This window comes from Pelodiscus sinensis, chromosome 5, assembly GCF_052426305.1.
Source record: "Pelodiscus sinensis isolate ZL-2025 chromosome 5, ASM5242630v1, whole genome shotgun sequence".
Taxonomy (NCBI): domain Eukaryota; kingdom Metazoa; phylum Chordata; order Testudines; family Trionychidae; genus Pelodiscus; species Pelodiscus sinensis.
The window spans coordinates 80,073,481-80,091,586 of NC_143056.1; the positions used below are offsets into that span (position 1 = coordinate 80,073,481).

Below are 18,106 nucleotides of genomic sequence, written 5' to 3' on the forward strand. Positions count from 1 at the left end.
ATGCCCCCCCCCCTCCCCCGCCAGCTAACTCGGCACCCCTACAGTAAGATTCATGCTGTTTGTGAGCCCCCCCAAAAGTCTACAAAAATGTGATAATCAGACGCACTGCAGTGCAAAGAGAGAAAAAAACACCTCCCTACCTGTCAAAGGCAACGTTATTATAATCCATGCACACACACACATTTAGGTTGTGAAATGCAACGCACACGACATTAGGGGTTTGCCTATAAATAGAGCCCGCGAAGGTGCGTGCATGGCCAATTTGTTCCCCAAACCGGGAGGGGGAGCGGGGTGTTTTGCGAACGTGGGTGATGAGTTATTCTGCTCTGATCAGTTACTCAGGAGGTGCCGCCTGGATTGGTGGTGTGGGGGTGGATGCGTGGGTGGGAGGGTGAGTGGGAGGGGGGTTTTGCTTCTCTCTGTCTCCAAGTCAGGCACAGAACACGAACTGTTTTTTTTTTTTTTTTCCTTTCTCCTGGAAGAGTGCAGACACACATTACGCGAAACCCACAGCCTTTTGCGAGACACACAGCTCGAAACGCTCTAGTTTATTTATATAACCACCACCACCCCCCACAACACCTTCTTCCTTTCCCTTCCCTCCCCAAATTCCCTGGAAATCCAGCTCAGGCATGTGGAAGCGGGACAAGCGTTTCTGTTTGGGGGTTTTTTTTTTGTTTGTTTGTTTTGCTTTGGGGGTTTTTTTTGCACACAAAAATTTAAGTGAAGAAGCTGTTGCAAGGTAGGTGTCTGTATGTATGTGCGCGTGTGTTGTGCTTTTTAGCTTTTTGCAAAGTTTTCTGCTTTCAGTTGTTGGATGTTTTTGCAAGCAGCAGACTTGGCTGATTTGTTCTGCTCCCTGCCTTTTAAAAACCTCAGCAGCATTGCATTTCCCCCTCTTTTTTAAAAGAAGAGTCCTAGACTGTCGTGTCGTGCGTCTTGTGTATTTGATGATTCCTGCAGGAAAAGCCTGACCGTTTTTGAAGAAATACCGGGAGGGAGGGTATGTAGGATTTTTTCCCACTTTTTTTTTCCAGAGTTTCTGACTTTCACTTTGTCACGTTTTTAGTGGGTTGGCTCACTCTTGTAATGATCTTGCAAATGACATTTTAATTGCAAAAAGGTTTTAAAGTCAGCAGCAGCAGGAGGGTGGAAAGGAGTTGGCACTTCTTGCATACAGAATTTGCCACCATTGGGAATAGACAGACAACCTATAGATGTGGGGGTCTCAGTTAAGTAGTAAGAGTAAATGGTAACAAAATAATAATAAGAACTCTGATGCAAGAGTGAGAGGCTGTTAAAACCTCCAGCCACCTGTAGAGGGAAGTCTTTGTACATAGTAATCGTTTATAGCTGTAGCTGTAGGGAAACTAAGGAGAATTACATGTTCCAAACTTTGCCACTCTCTATATGCAATAAGAGGTGCAAGCTGTTTGATTAATTTTGGGGTGCTTTGAAAATGCCAGAGCCCTTTAGACTAAGAGTGGTATGTACTATCTTCTGACTCTTAACTACAATGAAGGTGAAGACTGAAATATCTCTGGCAGGTTCTGGTTACTTTTAAGGTTGCTTCACTCGAAGAAATGATTATCAACAGATGGTTCACCTGAGCAGAGTAGTTTTGATTTATTGATAATTTCAAGATGTGTTTATAATCTGGGAAAATCGGGGGGGGGGATTATTGTTTGGGGAAAAGGGAGTCATAACATTGTTTACAAAGTGGCTATAGGCATTAAGTGGTGCATTGGTTTTATGCACCAGCCTTTTACCACTGGGAATCACAATTCAGCTTCTGATTTCTTTAAGGTACTAGTTAAAATAATCATCTTATACATAAAATGTTATATGTAATGATGTAATGTCTTGTATAACACTTTTCATCTTGAAGGATCCCAAAATGCTTTACAAAACCATGGCTCTGACCTTGCAGTTGGGGTGACCCCATCACCTGTATGGAACAGATTGACTTGACGGAGGTTCTATGCCCCAATTCCAGGATCAGGGTCAGTAGGCACAAAAATACAGAGGAGCTGCTCAAGATCAAGACTGACACACTGGCTGAGGTGTGGCCTGCAGTGTAAGGAATGAGGCGCATAAGAAGGGTGGGGAGGTGGCACTCCACCTGTCTTGAACCAGTCCTTTCAGTTCTCATTCTCACATGTTCCAGATTCACCCAGGATTGTGCTCTTTTGTTTAACTGCAGAACTGGAGTATTTGGCTTCCGGGAGCAACATACTAACACGGTGAAACTCGTGAACGTGTCTGGTATGGCGCTATGCAGCCCTCATCTATGATTCTTATCCCCTGTATCTTCCAATCCATTCTCTATCCTACACCCTCCCACACACAAAAATTATACAGATTTTGAATTTGTTTAACCTTAATTTAAATCCACTCCTCTCTCCCTACATCAGTAGTCTGGATACCCTCGTGTTAGAATAAAGCAGCTGTCCATCTTGATGGGTGTTGCATCCAGACTCTCACTCTGGTTGGTGAAGATTTACATAGGACAAATCTTTCTTCTCTTCTTCCCTCTCCCCATGCTATTGCAACAACCAGGACCAGTCACGAGCTGATTACACTAGTACAGGGTTCTTGGTCAGGCTTGATACCATTGTGCTATGAGGTCATGCCTCTGACCTCTATCTCTTCTTCATCGAAAGTGACTCGTGATTTTCTTTCTTGCTTTGCCTTTTCATTTCCAGTTCCCCTGATCTGCTTTTGTCTTCTGCCCTGAAAAACCAATCCTTGTCCATGGGGAGACAGCTTGATCTCCTACTGCTTGGTGGTTTTCCTACTTGAATGTACTGAATGTAATTTCAGCTAGTCGTTGCCACCATATTAAGACCAATTCAAAAACCACAAAATTGTCTTTCTAATTAGGCAAAACGTATTTGCATTTACAGTTCTCTGGATCTGCCATCTGTGGCTGAGTGGTGCTTTCTGATGCACTTCTCCAGCTCGTTTCTTTTGCCCTGTTCTTAGACCCTTTGATTGCACACTGTAGTCCCCACTGCTGGGTGATCATAGCTAGATTCCTTCACACAGTCATGTTTGTATGTTCACATGCTGTAGCTACAGTGCGCAGTCATGTGCACACAGACATTTTCAAAGACGTGTTTGAGCACACGTGTATGTTTCCAGTCTTGCAGATACATTTGTACCACTCATAGCAAATGTTTCCATTCAGTACAGAAGAATTCACAGCCATCCTGGATCAGACCAATGGTCCATCGAGCTAGGTATCCTGTCTGCCAAAAGTGGCCAATGCCAGATGCCCCAGAGGGAGTGGACAGAACAGGGAATCTTCAAGCAATCCCTCTCCTATCCCCTATTTCCAGCCTCTGACATACAGGCTACATCTACACTATATTTTTTTCCTGCAAAAAATATGCTAATGAGGGACTCATTTGCATGAGTTGCAATCTCATTTGCATATGTTCTGCCAATCCGTTTTTGCACTAGGGTTTTTTGCGCAAAAACAAGCAGTGTGGACGTTTTCTTTTTGTGCAAAAACCCCTTTTCCCACAAGATCCTTATGCCCCAAAAAAGGAGGTATTCCGATCTTGTGGAAAAAGGGGGTTTTGCTCAAAAAGAAAATGTCCACACTGCTTGGTTTTGCGCAAAAACCCCTAGCACAAAAAAGGATTGGCAGAAAATATGCAAATGAGATCATGACTCATGCAAATCCCTCATTAGCATATTTTTTGCCAAAAAAAACTTGTAGTGTAGACATAGCCTAGGCTCGGGACACCATTCCTACCCATCCTGGCTAATAGCCATTGATGGACTTAACTTCCATGAATTTATCTAGTTCTTTTTTGAACCCTGCTAAAGTCCTGGTCTTTACCACATCTTCTGGCAAGGAGTTCCACAGGTTGACTGAGTGCTGAGTGAAGAAAATCTTCCTTTTGTGTGATTTAAACCTACTACCTATTAATTTCATTTGGTGACCCCTAGTTCTTATGTTATGGGAACAAGTAAAGAACTTTTCCTTATTCACTTTTCCCACACCAGTCATAATTTTATAGACCTTTATCATATCCCCATTTAGTATCCTCTTTTCTAAGATGAAAAGTCAAAATCTTTTTAATCTCTCTTCATATGGGACCTGTTCCAAACCCCAATCATTTTGTTGCCCTTTTCTGAATATTTTCTAATACCAATGTGTCTTTTTTAAGATGAGGCAACCACATCTGTATGCAGTATTCCATATGTGGGTGTACTATGGATTTATATAGAGACAATAAGATATTCTCTGTCTTATTCTCTATCCCTTTTTAAATGAGTCCTAACATTCTGTTTGCTTTTTTGACTGCCGCTGCACACTGAGTGGATGTTTTCAGAGAACTATCCACAATGACTCCAAGACTCTCTTGAGTAGTTATAGCTAAATTAATACCCATCATATTATATGTATAGTTTGGATTATTTTTCCAATGTGAATTACTTTACATTTAGCAACATTACATTTCATTTGTCATTTTTTTGCCCAGTCACTTAGTTTGGTGAGATCTTGTTGAAGCTCTTCACAGTCTGCTTTGTTCTTAACTATCTTGAGCAGGTTAGTATCATCTACAAATGTTGCCACCTCACTATTTACCCCTTTCTCAAAATCATTTATAAATAGAACAAATAGGATTGGTCCAGTATGGACTCTTGGAGGACACCACTAGTTACCTCTCTCCATTCCGAAAACTTACCATTTATTCCTATCCTTTGTTTCCTGTCTTTTAACCAGTTATTAGTCCGTGAGAAGACCTTCCCTCTTATCCCATGACAACTTACTTTAAATCTACTGGATCCCCCTTGTCCGCATGTTTGCTGATTCCCTCAAAGAACTCTAGTAGATTAGTAAGGCATGATTTCCCTTTACAGAACCATGTTGACTTTTCCCCAACAAATTATGCTTATCTATGTGTCTGACAATTTTATTCTTTTTGATAGTTTCAACTAATTTGCCTGGTACTGATGTTAGACTTACTGGTCTGTAATAGCCAGGATCACCTGTAGAACCCTTTTTAAGTATTCGTATCACGTTAGCTATCTTCGAGTCATAAGGTACAGAATCTGATTTAAAGTATTGGTTACATTAGATCCTCTGCCCTCTTGCCACACGGTGGATGTCATGTGAAGTGGTGTTGTTCATAAGAGCATGGAAACATTCTGGGTATGGAAATAACTAAATGTTTATAGTTATATCAACAATACATTCATTTACACCACTTGACGGTTTTTCCCAATGTTTCTTAAAGCAAGCATGTAGCTTGTTAACTTTGTTTCAGTATGTCTCAGTTCATATGCTTTTGCCAAAGAGTATCTTGCATTATGCAGGTTGGACCTCCCTGGCCTGGCACCCTCAGGACCTGACCGGTCCCAAATGAGGGAATTTGTTGGATCAGGGGAAGTCCCCTGCCACCAACCTCCTAGGATACTGCCCTTCCCTCTGGTTGGCTCTGCTCCAGGCCCACTACCATTGGACTCCAGCCCTGCTGCTACAAGGCTTGGGCTTGGCATGCTGCTGCCAGTTTGCTAAGGTTCTCCAGGGATAGAGCTCCCCAATTGCTGTGGCCCTGCTTCTAACCTGCCCAGCTGAGGCTTCTCAAGGACAGATCTCCACGGCTGCCCTGCTTCTGTCCTGCCCAGGACTTCCCGGGGATGGGACTTACCGGCTGCTGGTAGACTTGTTGCTTCTGCACCCCACCAGGGCTCCTCTGGGACGGAGCTCCGCAGCTGCCCCACTGCTGCTGCCCTGGGACAGGGCTCCACAGAGATGGGGCTTGCTGGTCCCGCTGCTGCCCTGCTTATCCAGGGCTCTCCCAGGAGGGGGCTCACCTGTCTTATAGTGGGGCTCCTCTCTGCTGGATTCCCTGACTGGCTCACATTCCCAGGCACCAGGGCTCTCTGGTCCAGCAACATCCATGATCCCGAATTTAAGAGGTTCAACCTGTAGTTCCTCATGCTTTGCTTGTTCTCCTGATACACTGATTCGCTTACACCAAGTTATGCCCCACAACAGTATTTATCACAAGGATGGAATGTAAACTAACTCTAAAGAAAAAAACTTTCAAGTGGTGGTAACATGCACTGTCTTGCAGTATATTTGCTAAGTACCTAGAGTGCATTAATGCTGGAAAGCCTCATTGGCCAAATAATATTTTGCTCTTTGCATAACACTTTTCATGTTGACTTACAACCATCAATCAAGCAGGCATAGTAAGAACATAGGAACAGCCATGCTGGATCAGACCAAAAGTCCCTCTTGCCAAGTATCATGTCTTGTGACAGTGGTCAGTGCCAGGTGCCCCACAAAAAATGAACCAAACAGGTAATCATCAAGTAATCCAGCACTGACAAATAGAAGCTAAGGACACCTCCCTGCCCATTCTGGCTAATAGACATTGATGGGCCTGTCCTCCATGCATTTAGCTAGGATTTTTTTAACCTGTTAAAATCTTGGCCTTTACAACATTCTCTGGCAAATAGTACCACAGGTTGACTGTGTGTTGTGTGAAGAAATACTTCCCTTTGTTTGTTTTAAACCTACTGCCTATTAATTTCATTTGATGACCCCTAGTTCTTTTCCTTATTTACTTTCTCCATACCAGTTATGATCACCTTAGTTATCTCTTTTCCAAGCTGAAAAGTCCGGTCTCTTTTCATATGGCACCCATTCCATTGCCCTAATAATTTTTGTTGCCCTTTTTTGCATCTTTTCCTATGCCGAGATATAATTTTTGACATGTGACCACATCTGCACCCAGTATTTAAGATGTGGATATACCATGGATTTATATAGAGGCAATAAGATATATTGTCATATTATCGATCCCTTTCTGAATGGTTCCTAACATTCTGTTTGCATTTTTGGCTGCTGCTGTACATTGAGTGGATGTTTTCAGAGAACTATCCACAATGACTCCAACATCTCCGTCTTGAGTAATAACAGCTAATTTAGACACCATCATTTTATATGTATAGTTGGGATTATGTTTTCCCATATGCATTACTTTGCATTTATCATAATTGAATTTCATCTGCCATTTTGTTGCCTACTCACCCAGTTTTGTGATATCCTTTTGAAGCTCTCTGTAGTCTGCTGTGGACTTAAACATATTTAGCAACTGTGTACATAAGAACGGCCGTACTGGGTCAGACCAAAGGTCCATCTAGCCCAGTATCCTGTCTACCGACAGTGGCCAGCACCAGGTGCCCCAGAGAGGGTGGACTAAAGACAATGATCAAGCGATTTGTCTCCTGCCATCCCTCTCCAGCCTCTGACAAACAGAGGCCAAGGACACCATTTTATCCCCTGGCTAATAGCCTTTTATGGACCTAACCTCCATGAATTTATCCAGCTTCTCTTTAAACTCTATTATAGTCCTAGCCTTCACAGCCTCCTCTGGCAAGGAGTTCCACAGGTTGACAACACGCTGTGTGAAGAAGAACTTCCTTTTATTAGTTTTAAACCTGCTACCCATTAATTTCATTTGGTGTCCTCTAGTTCTTCTATTATGGGAACTAATAAATAACTTTTCTTTATCAGCCCTCTCCACACCACTCATGATTTTATAGACCTCTATCCTATCCCCCCTCAGTCTCCTCTTTTCTAAACTGAAAAGTCCCAGTCTCTTTAGCCTCTCCTCATATGGGACCCGTTCCAAACCCCTAATCATTTTAGTTGCCCTTTTCTGAACCCTTTCCCAGGCCAAAATATCTTTTTTGAGGTGAGGAGACCACATCTGTACACAGTATTCAAGATGTGGGCGTACCATAGTTTTATACAGGGGCAGTAAGATGTTCTGGGTCTTATTTTCTATCCCTTTCCTAATAATTCCTAGCATCCTATTTGCCTTTTTGACCGCCGCTGCACTCTGTGTGGAAGTTTTCAGAGAACTGTCCACGATAACTCCAAGATCTCTTTCCTGATTTGTCGTAGCCAAATTAGCCCCCGTCATACTGTATGTATAGTTGGGGTTATTTTTCCCAATGTGCATTAGTTTACACTTATCCACATTAAATTTCATTTGCCATTTTGTTGCCCAATCACTCAGTTTGGTGAGATCTTCTTGGAGTCCCTCACAGTCTGCTTCTGTCTTGACTATCCTAAACAGTTTGGTATCATCTGAAAACTTTACTACCTCACTGCTTACCCCTTTCTCCAGATCATTTATGAATAAGTTGAAAAGGATTGGTCCCAGGACTGACCCTTGGGGTACACCACTAGTTACCCCTCTCCAATCTGAAAATTTACCATTTATTCCTACCCTTTGTTTCCTGTCTTTTAACCAGTTCTCAATCCAAGGGTAGCATCTGCAAATTTTGCCACCTCACTGATTTTCCCTTTCTCCAGTTCACTTATGAATGTGTTGAATAGGATTGATCCAAGTATAGACCCTTGGAGAGCACCGCTTGTTATCTCTCACCATTCTGAAAAATGACCATTTATGCCTACCCCTTTGTTTTCTATCTTTTAACCAGTTACCAGTCCCTTAGATGAACTTCCTTCTGATCCATGACAATGTATTTGCTTAAGAGCCTTTGGTGAGGGACCTTGCCAAAGGCTTTCTAAAATCTAAGTACACTATATCTACTGGATCCCCTTTGTCCACATGCATGTTGACCCTCTCAAAAAATTCTGGAAGATTGGTGAAGCATGAATTCTCTTAACAAAAACTATGTTGACTTTTCCCCAACAAATTATGTCCATTTATGTGTTTGACATTTCTGTTGTTTATTATGGTTTCAACCAGTGCCTGCTGCTGAAGTTAGAATTATGGCATTCAATTGCCAGGATCACTTCTGAAGCCCATTTTAAAAATTGGCATCACATTAGCTATCTACCTGTCATTTGGTACCTGAAGCTGATTTAAAGGCCAAGATTACAAATACCAGTTAGTAATTTCACACATTCGCATGTGAGTTCTTTCAGGACTCTTGGATGAATGCCATCTTGTCCTGGTGAATTATTACTGTTTAGTTTATCATTTTGTTCCAAAATTTACTCTACTGACACCTCAATATGGGACAGTTCCTTACATTTGTCACCTAGCACACTCATTTTACAGAAATGGAAGTGCAATGCTGATGAGTGATTTGTCTACCTTTGCAGTCATTCGGGGGCAGATCCCAGAAGACAGCACAAATACAAGAACCATCTAGGAAAGAGACCATCTACTCCCTGCTTCTGGCTGTACATCTCTGAAAGCTACCTCAAAGGGCATTGACTTTTTCGTAGCTCCACATTGCCAGGTTAGCTCATGTCACTTTTATTTTATAATCCTGTTAAATCATCATGAAGATTCTCTTTAATTGTGCCTGGCACTGGTCTCTCATGTTGTCAGGATCACAAACAAGGTCACTTCTTAGCAAGATGGTTGCTCCACACTATTATATTTGAAATAAATTCCTTGAAAGATACACAAGATGCAAAGTTCTTCTTATCGTGTTGTGTACCTTCCCTCTTCAACTCCAGTCGCTGGCTGCCCACCACCTTTCTTAATGAGATTAGACTTTTCATCCCCGCCTTTGAAGCTCCAAATACCTCTACTCCTATCTTGGTCTCTCTATTTGTACCTTTTGCTCTGCTCAAGCTCTCCTTCCTAGCCACTTGCTTTGTATCTTTTTTCTACTCTGATCTTTTTCCCTTCTTCCCAAATATCCCTTATACCTATTACCCACCATTTGTTCAAATCTCTCCTGGAAACACATCTCTTCTGCAAAGTCTACTACTGCTTGCCTGCCTAAATGAAAAAGACCATTAGACATCTATCAAATACAAAAATCATTGTCTGGCTGAGTTAACTTTCCTCTGACTGTAAGTTTCTCTGCTTAATTTTATTTCTCCATTTAGGTACGAGGCTTCTTGGGGCAAGGGCTGTATTTTCCTCTGTCTTTTGTACAATATGCTGTCAATACTTAACTCATAGTTATAAAAGATAGTCCCTTTTGTTGGCCTGAGCAAAGCAATTATAACACCAGTTTTAACACCTGGAACCCAGTTTTCAGACTGAATTGAATGTCCAGATATGGAGTTTGACTGCCCTTCTAAGGTAGCTGTATTTGAAAAGTTGCACACAATGTTTAGCATGTTGGTAATGTGAGAAGAAAGTGGATGGTACCATAATAAAGAAGATTAATATTTGTAAGTAGGATTTTACAAAGTTCTCCATTAAGCAACAAATCCAGACAGTTTTTAAATATAAAAGTTGAACTACCGGGGAAATGATTCAATATGAAATGAACAAGAATTTAGTTTTTAAATTTCTGGTCATATATTCTTATAATAGTTGCGATTCTTGCAAAGGTAACACAAATATCATCTATAATTATCTGGAACATACCAAAAAGTATATAAAGCTCTTGCAGTTCCTCAGCTAGCTCTGCAGCATTTTATCACCCATCACCCAAAGACTTCCAGGCATTTACTAATACTCAATAAACAACACAATCAAGCCCACTCCCCCCTACTCATGGTCCAGTGAAGTAGATATGTAAAAGTGCACTTGTCTAACTATGTACATCTAGGCCAGGGCTACACAAAAGGGGAAGATTGAATCAAGATATGCAACTCCAGCTATGTTACTTACGTAACCGGAGTAGATGTACCTTGACGCTAGTTTCCCCACTGACCCCATAGCTTGAGGCTGATGGGAACAAATGCCCCCGTTGGCTTCCTTTACTCTTCCCAGAAGCAGGAGTACCAGCCACTGATGGGCGGGGGGAGGTTCCCCTCTGAGTTCAATATAGCAGGTCATTACTAGACCCGCTAAATCGAGATCTAGAAGATTGATTGCTGCAGTCTTCTGCTTAGTGAAAACATACCTTAGACATAGTGAGGTCAAGTGACTTAACTGCACCTAGGAGTGTTGAGTTCTAGTCCTTTGTTATAACAACTGATCAACATTAGCACAATGGAATTTGAAGAAAAACATTGACTCTTTTGATATCCCTTTGACTGTCCCTTGTCAGTCCTTGGAGGTGTGATCATGGTACACACAACAACCAGAATACAAAGGTGTTTCTGAAGAATTTCATAAGGGAACATGCTCTTCAAACTGTTAACTGTGTCTGCACCTTTCTGTTTATCTCCCAGTATTTCTTGTCCATCTGTTAGTCTGGAAGCTCTTAAAGATTTTCATAGAGTGGATCAGGCCACATCTTAATACAGAGAGGCTCTTGTGGATACTTCCCCTCCCATTTTCAGTCGCACACACTACCTCCTTTCCATTCATGATCAAATAACATCACTGTAGCAAATAGAGTCTTTGTTTATGTGGAAAAGGAATAGGAAGGAAATAATTTTGTTTTTAGTTTATTTTTAATGTAATTTAGCACCTTGGAAAGAAATGAGCCAGTATTATGTGTCCAGTCAACCCTCTGTAGGAATCTGGTAAATATGCTGTAGACACTGGTGGTTCACAACCATAAACTGAGACCCATTAGTTTATCTTGTGAATTGTGAGGCAGAGACTGCCCTGATCTTTATGTTATGGACAGAGCTGACCATGCTGTTAGTTTTTAACAATTAGATATTAACTATTGGCAATGTAGATTTGCAGGCACAAACATGTTACTCATGGTCTTTATCTGCTGATCCACTGATCCTCCTATTCTCATTTGTACGTCTGGAATCCACTGTGTCTGATATTATTGTTTTGTACCGGTGAAGCCACATTTCCAAAGGTCTGACTTCTGGGTGGGTGGTAATGCCAGAAACATTGACTTGTGTAACCTAGGAACTGGGCATCCCCCTGCAGGTAAGTGGCAAAGTGACTGATAAAGCAACCTAGATTCAAATGCACCCCCAACTTCTCTGGCTCAGTAATAACTCTGCTGTTCTGATGTATTATGATTTTTGATAGCTAAATTAAATTTCATTGGAAATTAGGAAGCAACAATTATAAATGGGAACAGTGAACATCACAGGCCAAGAGGATTGTTGAACAAATCTAGTCATTGTAAGCCCACATACCTCAACACATCCTTCACCTCATCGTGTCTAATTTGTTGCTAAATGCACTCTACGTCTTATTCCTTTTCACAGGGTATCCAACCATCTTCCTCCTTGAGATGATTTGATTTCTGCTGCTGATCGAGCTATTTGGCTCCATGTTCTCACTGACATCTCAGTAAAGAAATTCTGCCTATGTTACTTAAATGTGACTTCTCTCCCTACCCCATCTTCTAGAACTGCCTGTGATACTTGGTTTTGGATTAGTTATAGCCTCATGGGGCTTTGTGGCATCTCTTCATTGCCACCTCTCTCCTTTTTTCTTCCACCACAAGAGGATGCCCAAAGTTCCCCAAATTATTGTTGCATGTTTTTCTTCTAATTTATTCATCCATCCTACAAGATGGTGACCAAGAATGAGTGCAAACTATGCTAAGGTAATGGAGTCTTGTTCATGAAAAGTTCCAGTTCATTGTTTAGTGAAGGTCAAATTTCAACAGAGAGCCCAATCCAATTTAACAGTGGATTCACCAGCAACTGTATCCCATGTGTCTGAAACATAGTACCAGGTCTAATCTATTTTTCCCCTATCAGTGTGAATTTCACATCAAGGAGTGGTGTGATTTTCTTTATATGCCATGCTCACATATTTAAATCTTTGTGCTTTCTTTTTTTTCTTGATCTAAATTATGCTGAAGGTTTCCATTTTTTAATCTTAATGCTACCAACTACTTTTTCTAGGGGCTAACTTTCTGTCCAGTGAGCAAGATACTGTTTCAGTGATTACCACCTTTTAAATTACTTCTTAATATAAACAGAACAAACAACCATACGAAACACAAATAAAGAAAACAGTGCCACTATACCACATATTTCAATCTGCTGGGGTTCAAGTTGATTATTGATAGCTTTTGGTGTAATGCAGATGAGACGACAGTCATAAACCAGTGGCCTATTTTGTTGGTTTAATGGCTTGTATTTTCAGATTCTCTGACAATTCTATAAATGCTTGTGCCAAAAGGTCCCTGGTATTATAGTGAAGCCACATCTGTTAATCACTAACAGCTTTTGTCTGTTTGGCACATGAATTTTTCTATTACTAATGTAATACACACACTTTGACTATTGTCAAAGAGAAGGCACTTTTATCCTTGTTATGACTCTTCTTAAATTATGGTTTCTCTGATTATTTATAATACTGCTTTGTCCTTTATATGGTGCCTTTCATAAACAGTCTCCTAAAGAACAGCATGGTGAGGTAGGTGAGTATCATACCCATTTTCTAGTTGGACAACAAGGGCACGGAGAGAAAATGTTCTTTGCTCATGGTGACACTCAGAGCTGGGAAAACCTTTAAAATGTTCATGGGAAAACATAATATATATAATTTAGATGAAAAAAATCAGATCAGACCTACTCCTGTAGTAAATCTGGGACTAGCACCCAGGGATCAAGACTCCCAGTCCCCTGATCTCTAACCACAAGTTAACATCATGCCTCCATTAGGGCCTTGATTAGCTTACACTTTGACACACTGGACAGCCCTGTAAGTTATGTGTACTAATTTATCTAAGTCCATTTGAATTTCATTGCTCTATCCTCTGAATTTTCTGATTCCCATATTGTCTCATCAAGTTAACTACCATTTTATTGTATTTTTCTTTCATTTTAAAGATGTGCTGCAGTGGTTAATTATATGGAAACAACTCATTTTGTAATGGGGAGCCACTGCATTCTGTGCTCTCTTGAAAATCTGACCCCAGGTAAATAAAGTCCTAGACCTTATAGTCATGATGCTGCCCTCTTTGCTTCTGGTCACCCCATACTTCTCTTATGTTTGTAAAGTAGCAAGAGTCAATCCACTATTTTCAAGTGGAAAATTAAATCAAAATAGTGTGGGGTGTCACTGTGTTTTAGGAGAATGCTGTAAATTATATTCATGATTGGCAGGTGATTCGTGGCAAGGCTGGAGGCATTGAGGAGGTAGCACTCAAACTAGGCAGAAGTGTGATGGAAGAAGAACATGAGGACACCTTCCCCATCATTCTGTAGTGCTTCCTGTGACAGATTTTGGTCTAGACTAGACCGACTCAGCTGAAGACTACCACCCAGACAGAAGGATCCTTATTTCATGATGTGACCTGGAGGTTGAAGGATCAAAAGGAAAGATGAGATTTCCCTATCCCTCTCATGAGTGGGGGCATTGGCAGGCTGCACTTGCGAGTCTGCCCTTTGCCCAGTGTAACTGAATTAGTTTGGGTTTAGCAGGCCAAAGGTGCATACTGATAACTGATCTTTATTGTACCCGATGCCAATGTCCTTGGAGCACGGAGAGCTCTGGAAGGGTTCAAGAGGCAGAACGGTCTGCTTCACAGATAGTGCACAAGAGACCATCGTACCATAGTTCAGTTTTCCTATGTTCTATGCGAAGTGCTGTGTATCTACACTCACTGTTCCTTCTGACAACAGCGAAATTTCCCTTTCAGTTTGAGGGAAGAATACAAAATTCATTGATTTAATTATGCCCCAGTTGTTAAGGAGGCTTAATTCTCTGGAAACCAAGAGATTGCTGATAACTATAAAATATGAAGATGGAAGACAGATATTCCTTTTAGCCTTTATCAGGAGTAGTGAGAACTGTTGTGTTCAATGTACAGCATCACCTGCCAAAGGTTCTCTCCTTTCCCTTGGATCACTCCTGTTGTTGTTATGACTTTATTTGAAACAAGTGATTCCCTGGGTATTGTATTTTGCTTTAGCCCAGCCTTGAGTTGGGTGTCTAGCAGCAGGTAGAGAAGGTAGCCAGCTGTCCAGCTGAGGTGAAATCCACACATTCCGGCTGACAAGGACTGTTCTTGTGGGAGAGGAGTTTAGCTCTTGGTGCAAAAGGCAGGCGTCCTTCTGTGTTGTTCAGAAGACGTTTCAAATCCTGGGGGAGAACAAGAAGTTAGCTCTTGGAATGCTATGGGTGAGTTAAACAAAAACAACAGCCCAAAGGAAAGAGGCGGGGCTTGAGGGAGAGAGAGGCCCCTCTGCTGCTTCTCATGGTCTGCCCTCCCGCAGGAGAATGGTTCGCATATGGGTCACCACCAGGTCAATCCTAACTACAAAACGTGTCTGCTCATCCCAAAGGAAACAAGCTCCGGACCAGGAGCCTTCCACTGCATTCGCCTCCAGCCCCAATGCGGCCCCGAGGGGCGATTTTAAACGCACGGAGGAGGGCGGGAGACTCGGGCGCACGTCAGCACCACCCCAGCTCTGTTAGACCCTGGCTAGCTCCCCCTGCAGGGACGCTGGGTCTCCTCACACACAGGCTTAGCCTGCCGTTTCCAGTCACCCCGGCTGCTCCTCCCTGGAGCTCCTGCAAGAGGCCATGTGCCGCTGCCCGCGCGTCCTCTGAGGGCCTCACGTGGCAGGAGCTCTCTTGAGTAAAGCACCAGCCGCCTGCCCGCCTCGGTCCTGCAGCACAGGCCGGGTCTCCGCGCGCCATTGGCTACAAACAGTGGCCAGGGCCGCAGCTCTGTAGGCAGGTTGACATGCACCGCCCCCTCTCTAGCCCAGAGCGACCAGGCCTTGAATGGGGCGTGCGAGGATGTGCTAAAGGCAGCGCCTCTGATCGCCCCTTTCAGACCGCTGCCTGGCATCCCAGAGGGCTCCCCGACAAACTTCAAAAGCCAACTTTCTCCTGCGACTGGCGACGCCAGTGATGTGATCTGTGATCCCCCCCCAAGGTTGCTGTATCGCTAGCAGTAGTTGGCAAAGCTATTGACTGCCTACCGGAGAAAGAGAGAGAGAGAGAGGGAGGGAGACATCGTTACTTCATTGATCGCAGTGTATTGACATTAGGAAATTCATTGCGAAAGAAGCTGATAATAATGAACTGAGTTTATAAATAAAGAATGTGCGTATCCAGATTAGACAGTAAATAACTAACTGGTTTCCTGATGCCCGCTGCCTTTCGGTTTTCATTCAGCCAAGGTGTGAAGGGAGTTGGTTGGTGGAGACTGGGAGGTGGAGGGAGGGGTTAAAATCTGCACTCCTGAAAGAGAATATTTCCACCCCATCAATAAACCTTCCCCCCCCCCTTTCCTAGGGTGTATGTGTGTGTTTGAGTCTATGATCCACGATTTTAATTTTTTAGCTACATGTCTTGTGCCATCTTCCAGCAACAAGAGCTCTGTTTAAAAATAGCAGCGACCCATTGCCTCGCCTTTTGCAGATATTTTAAGGAGTCACGGTGTCCTTTTGTCTCAGAAAAGAGCAAGCCAACTCACTTTTACAAGTCCTGAGTACCTTGCTTGAGAGCTTACTCTTGGTTGGTTGCGTATTCCCCATGCACTGGCAGTCACATATATAAATTCTCTTCCCTCTTAATGTTTGTAATGGGGGGGGGAGGGAGTTAGAGATATATTTTCTCGTTTGGAGATGGGAAGGGTGGGATGAGGGGGTGTAAAGGACCTTTTTTGCCAAATAAAGTCTGCAATTGTCAACAAGACAATGTCTTTTGTTTGCTGCTGCTGCATGCATGGTGTGTGGGTTTTTTTAAAAAATATTATTGTTAATTTTGGGACGGTGGGGAGAGTTCCACTGTATAACATCAAATTTAGCCTTTTGCGTACAGCAGCCTTCTGATTTTTAATTGCAATTTCATTTGTTATTCTCTCCCTCTCCCCCACCCCCTCTCTTTGTATAATCTGGATCATTGCTCTCTATAGCTGATTCCGTGGGAGACCAAGCAGAGTGCGTGGGTGCAGAATATAGAAAGCCAGAGCCATAGAATCTGTTATTTGCGTCACTCTTGGAGACGGGGCTGTTTGCCTGACAAATATACAGAATTAATCCTAGTTTTATCAATATCTGCCTTTTGCTACAGAAGCCAAACACAAGCGTAAGGTGATGGTGGGGACTAGATGTTGCTGAATGTTTTTGTTCAGAAAACTGCGGGGGAGGGAGTGTGAGAGCAGGAGAGAGGATGCTAAAATAAATTCAGCAAACCCCCGAGAAATACAAAATCTCCGATTTTATTCCTATTTCTGTTTGGCAAACACAAGGTGGGGAGATGTCCCTGCATGGTCTGTTTATGCAGATTTTTCTCGCTTGCAGTGTGTTTCTGCATGGGAGATCTTTCTGTGTGTGTGTGTTTAAAATATATCCATACCCCCAGAGAGTGGCTATTTTTTTGCTCTCACAAACACACGCACACAGGATTTTTGTGCAACTGTGTAGAAAGCTGCACAACACAAAATCTGGGGCTTGCTAATTAACTCTTTCCCTCGAACTGAAGTGCCTTTCTGCGAGCACAAAGCTCCAAGCACAGACATCTTTTATGATGAACTAGAGCCTCTGAAGAGGAGAATCTGAACGTGACGTCAATAGCTGATAACTGACGCAGCCTTGCAAAGGAGTCTCAGGCTGGCTCCTTGTAGCCTGCAAGCTCTAATGATTCTATTTTTTCCCAATCCCCCCCTCCCCGTAGTGAATGACTGGAACGCAAACACACACACACACACACACACGATTTTATATAGCTATATATAGACAGAAAGCTTTATTCCCCAAACAAAGGAATTTGTTTTGTAAAGCATTGGGTGGGGTGGAGAGAATTAAAAAGCCCTTTCTTTGTGCATTCAGTCTATGCCTCTATCGCTTTGTCTCTCTCGGCAAAACCTGCTTCCCTATAGAACCCCACGTTTGTGCATAATGTTAAACTGGTGCATGGTGGTGGTTGTGTTTTGGTGGCTGGTTGATTGTTTTTAAAACCCACTTCATAAAGACCCTGCAAGTAGACAGACACAATAATGCTTACAAGGCAACAGGCAGAGAGAGACAGAGGCTCGGGCTCAATACATCTGTGGATTGGGGTTTTGTGTAATAGGACAGCATGGAAGGCGGTCTTTTTTTATAATTCACTGCGATGATGCACCTAAAACAGAAAGAAGCGGGGGTGATTTGGGAAGGGGTGAAGGGGAACTTAATGCACATTTAATGTTTTGGATGTAACGTTCCAGCGAAATGGCTTTGCGTGTGGATTTTTCCCCCAGTACATGCTAAAAATAGCATCAGGGTTTTGATCGCGTTCCAGAAATAGACAGAGGGTTGCACTTGTATAAAAAGAGAGCGCGGGTGGAAGAAAACCTGGACATCACCGCAGTA

At 42.5% G+C, this 18,106-nt stretch overlaps 1 long non-coding RNA gene across 1 annotated transcript; it reads left to right on the forward strand.

Moving 5' to 3' along the window:
- The first annotated feature begins 440 nt into the window (after window positions 1-440).
- LOC149524341 (uncharacterized) lies at window positions 441-16,288 on the forward strand. The gene is made up of 3 exons (XR_016349680.1): window positions 441-742; window positions 9,113-9,252; window positions 12,047-16,288. It is a non-coding gene; the product is annotated as an uncharacterized LOC149524341 (long non-coding RNA).
- The last annotated feature ends 1,818 nt before the right edge of the window (window positions 16,289-18,106 follow it).